The sequence below is a fragment of the Anomaloglossus baeobatrachus genome, chromosome 9 (genome assembly GCF_048569485.1).
Source record: "Anomaloglossus baeobatrachus isolate aAnoBae1 chromosome 9, aAnoBae1.hap1, whole genome shotgun sequence".
Classification (NCBI taxonomy): Eukaryota; Metazoa; Chordata; class Amphibia; order Anura; family Aromobatidae; genus Anomaloglossus; species Anomaloglossus baeobatrachus.
Genome location: NC_134361.1, coordinates 62,049,812 through 62,058,630, shown reverse-complemented (window position 1 = coordinate 62,058,630; position 8,819 = coordinate 62,049,812).

The window sequence follows — 8,819 nt, the reverse complement described above, 5'->3', positions numbered from 1 at the left end:
GTTTAATCAGCAGTAGTTATCAAAACTACACTAAGCAGCCCAGTAAGTGACAACACTGGAATCAGGATCTCTGCCCCTACATTATGCTGCTCTCAAATTAGGTGGCAAAAGCCTGGTGACAGACTCATAATTCTCACTAAAGAGTAACCACCCTAAGTAAGCCCAAGAATAAATAACTGCCCATCACTGAGCTCACAGCACAAAAAATGACCTCACACCGTGTCACTTACAGTATACAGCCTCCACATTCTCTCCTATAACATTTCCACTACACTGCCCCCTCAAATGAAACCCCCACTGTCCTCCCCACTGAATTATACCCTCCAGACCGTCCTCACTTATGAACTATGACCTCCACTGTCCCCACCTCTCCATGCAGCCCCCACTTCACTGTCCCCCTCATGATGTCCCCACTCTATAATGAGCCTTATGCTTCGCATTCTGTATACCCAGCCCTCCCAGGCTCTTAACTGAGCGCTCCCCATGCTGCCCCTTCTCCATATCAAGCCCCCTCCATACCAAGCCCACCATGGTTCCCCTTCCATACAGAGTACCCCCCATGCTTTCCCATTCTCCATACCATGCCTCCCCCCGTGATACCCCATTCTCCATACCATGCCCCCCCCCGTGCTACCCCATTCTCCATACCATGCCTCTCATTCTCCATACTGTAACTCCCATTTGCTATACTGTCCACCACCCTCCCTCATTTTCCCTACCCCCCATTTTCCCATTCTGCTCCATCCCCCATGCTGCGCCCCCACATCATGCTCCATCCCCATGGTGCGCCCCCACATCCTCCATGTTGCGCCCCCACATCATGCTTCATCCCCCCCCATCCTCCATGTTGCGCCCCCACATCATGCTTCATCCCCCCCATCCTCCATGCTGCGCCCCCACATCATGCTTCATCCCCCCATCCTCCATGCTTCGCCCCCACATCATGCTTCATCCCCCCCATCCTCCATGCTGCGCCCCCACATCATGCTTCATCCCCCCCATCCTCCATGCTGCGCCCCCACATCATGCTTCATCCCCCCCATCCTCCATGCTGCGCCCCCACATCATGCTTCATCCCCCCCATCCTCCATGTTGCGCCCCCACATCATGCTTCATCCCCCCCATCCTCCATGCTGCGCCCCCACATCATGCTTCATCCCCCCCATCCTCCATGCTGCGCCCCCACATCATGCTTCATCCCCCCCATCCTCCATGCTGCGCCCCCACATCATGCTTCATCCCCCCCATCCTCCATGCTGCGCCCCCACATCATGCTTCATCCCCCCCATCCTCCATGCTGCGCCCCCACATCATGCTTCATCCCCCCCATCCTCCATGCTGCGCCCCCACATTATGCTTCATCCCCCCCATCCTCCATGTTGCGCCCCACATCATGCTTCATCCCCCCCATCCTCCATGCTGCGCCCCCACATCATGCTGCATCCCCCCCATCCTTCATGCTGCGCCCCCACATCATGTTCCATCCCCCCATCCTCCATGTTGCGCCCCCACATCATGCTTCATCCCCCCCATCCTCCATGCTGCGCCCCCACATCATGCTTCATCCCCCCCATCCTCCATGCTGCGCCCCCACATCATGCTTCATCCCCCCCATCCTCCATGCTGCGCCCCCACATCATGCTTCATCCCCCCCATCCTCCATGCTGCGCCCCCACATCATGCTTCATCCCCCCCATCCTCCATGCTGCGCCCCCACATTATGCTTCATCCCCCCCATCCTCCATGTTGCGCCCCACATCATGCTTCATCCCCCCCATCCTCCATGCTGCGCCCCCACATCATGCTGCATCCCCCCCATCCTTCATGCTGCGCCCCCACATCATGTTCCATCCCCCCATCCTCCATGTTGCGCCCCCATATCATGTTCCATCCCCCCATCCTCCATGTTGCGCCCCCATATCATGTTCCATCTCCCCATCCTCCATGTTGCGCCCCCATATCATGTTCCATCCCCCCATCCTCCATGTTGCGCCCCCATATCATGTTCCATCCCCCCATCCTCCATGCTGCGCCCCCACATCATGCTTCATCCCCCCCATCCTCCATGTTGCGCCCCCACATCATGTTCCATCCCCCCATCCTCCATGCTGCGACCCCACATCATGCTTCATCCCCCCATCCTCCATGTTGCGCCCCCACATCATGTTCCATCCCCACATCCTCCATGTTGCGCCCCCACATCATGCTGCATCTCCCCCATCCTCCATGTTGCACGCCCACATCATGCTGCATCCCCCCCATCCTCCATGTTGCGCCCCCATATCATGTTCCATCCCCCCCATCCTCCATGTTGCGCCCCCATATCATGTTCCATCCCCCCATCCTCCATGTTGCGCCCCCATATCATGTTCCATCCCCCCATCCTCCATGTTGCGCCCCCATATCATGTTCCATCCCCCCATCCTCCATGTTGCGCCCCCACATCCTCCGGCATCCCCCATCCCCCCTCCCCCCCCCCCCCGGGTTGCTTGTTCGGCACTGTCTTCGGCTGTAAAGCGCTTACCTGCTCCAGGCGGCATCTCCGGCGGCTGCACCTCCCGTTCTCCGCGGTGGTGGTGGCGGTGGCAGGATCATCATTTCACATCTTCCTCGGCGGCGGCTCCATGTCCCGTCCTCTGCGCGGCGCTGCCTCACGCTCCTGTGACCTCTGCACAGTGAGCGCACGGCAGCACGTCGGGGCGGGGAACTGATTACAGCTCCTCTGACCCCGGAAGTAAGTGCCGGCACGCTCACAGTGTCATTTATATTCGCGTGTTATAGACGCGACTATAAATGACTGTGCGCCCCCTCCCTCCTCCAAAAAGGCGCCGGATTTAATAAAGAGTTTGGAGGAGGGAGGAAGATTTAAAAAAAAAATTTTTTTTTTTATTTTTTTTTTTTAAATTTTGGTTTGGGCGCCGCCCCCCTGGAAGGCGCCGCCCTAGGCACGTGCCCTCAAGTGCCTAATGGCAAATACGGCCCTGCTTACCGGTAGAAGTGCGCCTTGTGGTTCCCGTCAGCGGCGTCCCGCTGAAAAATCTGAAAATCCGCCATCTTGGGTGCGAAAGTTTCTAGCTCGAGTCGTCTTCCCCGAGCAGTGGAGGCGTGAAAGTGAAGCCCCGCCCCAAAAGAGAGAAGTGCTGTAGAAAAACCAAGGGTGCGGCGGGCGAAGAGCTGGCCTCATGTGATCCTGGGGATAAGAAGCAGGGACGCCAGGACTCTGCACCCATCTTGTTCCTGGACCCCGAAGGTGCATGGCGTCCACCCTGTCCGAGCAGCCTGAAGTCCGCGCCCGGAACGGTGGCGTGGATGGAAGCTCGGACCGCGGAGATGTGCTGCCGCCTCCAGACACAGGTGCACTTCTTACTTGAGCACTGGGCGGCGGAGATAGAGGGGACAGCGTCCGCCATGCGGGCACGTGAGAGGATCGTGGTTTTGGAAAGGTGGGAAGGCGACCCACGCCCCTATGTCCCTGAGGGACCGGCCGCTGCGGCTGAGGGACCCGGTCTGCTCCTGCCGATCATACCACTTCCTCCATCACCCGTAATGGTCACCGTTACCGCTCCACCCGAATCCCCACCCCCGACATCGGCGGCGGAGCCCGTCATAGTTGCCCGCGAGGAGCGGCCTGTGGAGGCTGGCTGTGGACGGCCCCAAGACCACCAAGCACCAGACCGGTTGCCCTGGGAAGCCCGCCAGGAACCGAAGCCCGTCCCCGAGGCGGACACCATCCTCCCAGAAGAAACCGCACCCACCGCTCCGGCCCCGGCAGTCCGCCCGGCCAAGATGGAGGAAGACGCTACCCAAGGGAAGGCCCCAAAGGTGAGGCAGGCCGCTCCTGGGTCCCGGACCTCGGCTGAGGTTCCGTGGGGAGGCGGCTGCATGGCAGCAGAGCCGGCCGCAACACAGCGGGGCTCCCTTCAGAGAGTGACGGTCGTAGCCGCGACCTCAGGGGTTCATTCCCACCTAAGTCCCGATTGAAGGCAACAGCCCAACCCGTCCGGATAGGAGCCAGAGGCCAGAGATCCAAGGGGCCAGCATCTGCGGGCAAACGGGCTCCTACGACACATATACACCGGGGAGCGGGCTACTAGTGCCCAGGCACAGTAGCCAAGATCACATACAGGTGCAGGAGAAAGGCAGACATTACCAACCTATCTGGAGAAACTGCAGCCGGCTGCGGGCCCCGTTCGTCACCCCGTTTGGTTTACCAGCGCCTCAAGTGTCTTGTGTCAGAGTGAGTACACCAGTGCCCTCGGGCACCGCACCGTGCTGCACCGCCGCCCTGCACCCCGGCCCCTCGCCAATCGGGCCCCGGGACCAACATCCCCCACCCACGGAGGGGTCAACACCTAGCTGCGCCCCTACACCGCTCCCGGGAGTCCCCGTACCTTCATCGCAGCGGTGGTGTCCACCATAACCACAACCCGCGGGTGGCGTCACGAACTTCACAACACAACTACCCCACCACCCCTGCGTGCACCGCCACTACACCCTTACAGAGCGATGTGACCCCCGGGTCCGGAGGCGCTCGAGCCACCGACACACGAGTCCGGACCCGAGCGGCTCGGCGGTCGCAGCCGAGGCCGCGGGGCGGTACACTCGCCCTCCCCAGCCTGAGAATACTGGGCGGCCGCTGTGTGCTTACCTCGGCTGGACGGTAAAAATGCGGCAGAGCACACACTTTTTTTTTGTTTGTTTATTTTTAATATGTACGTTTGATTTCTATGTGTATTCTATATGTCTGGGTCTGTGTCTGAGTGTCATGTGTGTGAGTGTTTACTCTCTGCATTACATAACAGTCAATGGAATAGTCAGTGAATAACGCAGTTAGCTGCAGAAAAGAAGTGACATGCTCATTCCTTTTCTTAAGAAAATCTACTGAAAGAATTTTCTTAAGAAAAAAACGCAGTGTGCGCACAGCTAATTTTTTTGCCATAGGTTTTGCTGGGGAATGTCTGCAGAAAGGTTACAAAAATTTCTCAAGAAATTTCTGCAGCATAAACGCGGGTAAAAAACGCAGTGTGTGAACATAGCCTAACATGAACGTTGTTTATTGGAAAACTGCTTTAAATTTGAACTTGCAAAAAAAACACTTACCGTATTTTTCAGACCATAAGACGCACTTTTTTCCCCACAAATGTTGGGGGAAAGTGGGGGGTGCGTCTTATGGTCTGACTATAAGGCTGTGGGAATAAGGGTGCTGCGGTGGAGCGGGTCATAGGGGGCACGAGCAGGCTGCAGCAGCACCTGCCGTGACCACGTGGACCCGCTCATTACATATGCACGCCCATCCTCCCGCCCATCATCTCTCAGCGCTGAATCCGGCGCTGACAGGTGGGTAGGATGATGGGCGGGATGATGGGCGGGGGGTGCGCGCATAATTAACAGCCGGCCGTGATCACCCCTGGCAACTACAGCCTGGAGTGATCATGTGCGGCTGTATTCACTGCCCCCCGCGCATCATCATCAGTGCGGGGACCAGTGAATAAGTACGGCATACTCACCAGACACTTCCGTGCAGCACGCGATCTCCTCCAGTCTGCCAGTCAGCTGATCTGTGTAGAAAGCGGTGAGCACAGTGATGACCTCATCGCTGTGCGCCCCGCTAGTTACGCAAGTCTGCTGACCGTCAGACTGGAGGAGATCGCATGCTGCACGGAAGTGTCCGGTGACGGCTCCACACTGATCAGCTGGCCGACACAGACAAGGGGAGGAGCGATGCTGCATGGAGCGAGGAAAGGTGAGTATAAACGTTTATTGTTTTTTTGCGTGATACAGGATACAGGCCATATAGTAGCATGAGGGTATATAGCAGGATGGGGCCATATTGCAGGATGGCAGTATATAGCAGCATGGGGCCATATAGCAGGATGAAAGTATATAGGAGCATGGGGCCATATAGCAGGGTGGTAGTATATAGCAGCATGGGGCCATATAGCAGGGTGGCAGTGTATAGCAGCATGGGGCCATATAGCAGGGTAGCAGTATATAGCAGCATGGGGCCATATAGCAGGAAGAGGTTATATAGCAGCATGGGGCCATATAGCAGGGTGGCAGTATATAGCAGCATGAGGCCATATAGCAGGGTAGCAGTATATAGCAGCATGGGGCCATATAGCAGGAAGAGGTTATATAGCAGCATGGGGCCATATAGCAGGGTGGCAGTATATAGCAGCATGGGGCCATATAGCAGGATGAGGGTATATAGCAGCATGAGGCCATATAGCAGGGTAGCAGTATATAGCAGCATGGGGCCATATAGCAGGATGAGGGTATATAGCAGCATGGGGCCATATAGCAGGGTGGCAGTATATAGCAGCAGGGGCCATATAGCAGGGTGGCAGTATATAGCAGCATGGGGCCATATAGCAGGGTGGCAGTATATAGCAGCATGGGGCCATATAGCAGGGTGGCAGTATATAGCAGCATGGGGCCATATAGCAGGGTGGCAGTTTATAGCAGCATGGGGCCATATTGCAGGATGAGGGTATATAGCAGCATGGGGCCATATAGTAGGGTGGCAGTATATAGCAGCATGGGGCCATATAGCAGAATGGCAGTATATAGCAACATGGGGGTATATTGCAGGCTTAGGGCATATTCCAGGATGGCAGTATATAGCAGGATGGGGGTATATGAGCAGGATGGGGGTATATATCAGGATGAGGGACATATATACAAGGATGGGGATTATATACAAGGCAGGAGGATCATTACTAGGATGGGGTATCTTAGTAGAGAATTTGAGGATATTACCTCCATAACAGTGTCAGCAGCAGATCCTCGCCCCATAACAGTGTGTCATGACCACATTTTTTGCTTAAAATTTTTTTTCCTTTTTTCCTCCTCTAAAACCAGGGTGCGTCTTATAGTCCGAAAAATACGGTACTTTTGCTCTTATGCATTCTCATCTGGACTACTGCAACTCTCTACTGAAGGACCTGCCTCTTACTAAACTCTCCGCTCTCCAATCTATACAGACTACAGCAGACAGGTTCATATTTCTGTCCAGCCTCTACAATGATGCTTCTACTTTGTGCCAATCATTGCACTAGTTGTCCATCCATTACAGAGTATAAAATAAATGTATCACTCTCAGCCACAAAGTTCTCCATCCTCACAGTGCTGTATCGCCTTACATCTCCTCCCTCATCCTTGTCTACCGGCCTACTGGTGCTCTTCATTCCAAAAATGACCTAAGACTAGCATCCTCTCTAATCCGAATCTCCCACTCCTGTCTCCAAGCCTTTTGTTATGCTGCACCAGTTTTATTGGTTGCGCTACCCCAGAAATTCTGCTTAATTACCAGTATTCACAGTTTTAAATTTCCTCTAACATCTCTTTAGAGAGAACTCTCACATCACATGACAAATTGTGCTCACTTTGTAAAATTTTCTTACAATCTGATCCTTTTTTTACCATCTGTTCCCACACCCTCCATGTACTCAATAGCACTTGGTATCTGGTCATATACAGATACTGGCTGATGACCAGTTCAGGTAGCTTTAGGCTTCACACTTCAGTTTTTCACATACACCATTTGTGTTTTTCATGGCTAGAGCACGTTCCCCTTATAATTAGGGATGAACGAACCCAAACTGAAGTTTTGAGTTCGAGCTGAACAATGGATGTTCAGGTCTCAGACCTGAACTCAGAATTTCACCTGTTTGGCTTTGCCATCCGAATAAAGTTTGTTGAAAGGTTGCAAGGGAGCCAATCAGCAAGTAATTCCAGTGTGGGCACTTCTGGACCCATCACAGCCATGTCAAGTGTTGGCATGGCTGTGATTGGCTGGCACACCACTTTAAAAAAATAAAAAAAAATGATGTGGCCCCCCCTTCTTATTTTTGATAACCAGTGCTGGTAAAGCAGCAGCTACAGGCTGCAACCTACAGAGGTGGTGTGGTGCCGTGTTAATGTGTGGATTATGTCGGACCTGCAGGGGTGTTTTGAGGTTTAATAATTGGGTAAAAGAGGGTGTCTGTTTTTTATTTCAAATAAAAAAATGTCTGTATTTATTTCTTTTGACTTACATGGTTATGAATAGGTGTGTCTTTATAGATGTTTCCCCATTATTAACCTAGACTTGATGGTACTGTATCTGTGATTTTTGCCATCAAAACATGGAAAACTGTATACAGTTCAAGAAAGACATTGACATATTGGAGCAAGTCCAGACAAGAGCATCCAAGATGGTAGAAGGTCTGCAAACCATGTCCTATGAAGACCGGCTAAAAGAACTAGGAATATTTAGTTTGCAAAAGAGAAGGCTGAGAAGAGACTTAATAGCAGTCTACAAATATCTGAAAGGAAGTCACAGTGCAGAGGGAACCACCCTATTCTCATTAGCACAAGGAAGTACAAGAAGCAATGGGATGAAACTAAAAGGGAGGAGATTCCGATTAGACATTAGGAAAACTTTCTGGCAGTCAGGGAGTGGAACAGGCTACTACGGGAAGAAGTGAGGGTGGTCAGAGAGTGTAATAAGCTACCATGGAAAGCAGTGAGGGTGGTCAGAGAGTGGAACAAGTTACCATGGGAAGTAGTGAGGGCAGTCAGAGAGTGGAATAGGCTCCCGCAGGAGATAGTGAATGCAGTCAGAGAGTGGAACAGTCTACCACGGGAGGCAGTAAGGGCAGTCAAAGAGTGGAACAGGCTCCCGCAGGAGATAGTAAGGGCAGTCAGAGAATAATAATAATAATATTCATTCATTTATATAGCGCTATTAATTCTACAGCGCTTTACATACATTAGCAACACTGTCCCCATTGGGGCTCACAATCTAAATTCCCTATCAGTATGTTTTTAAAGTGTGG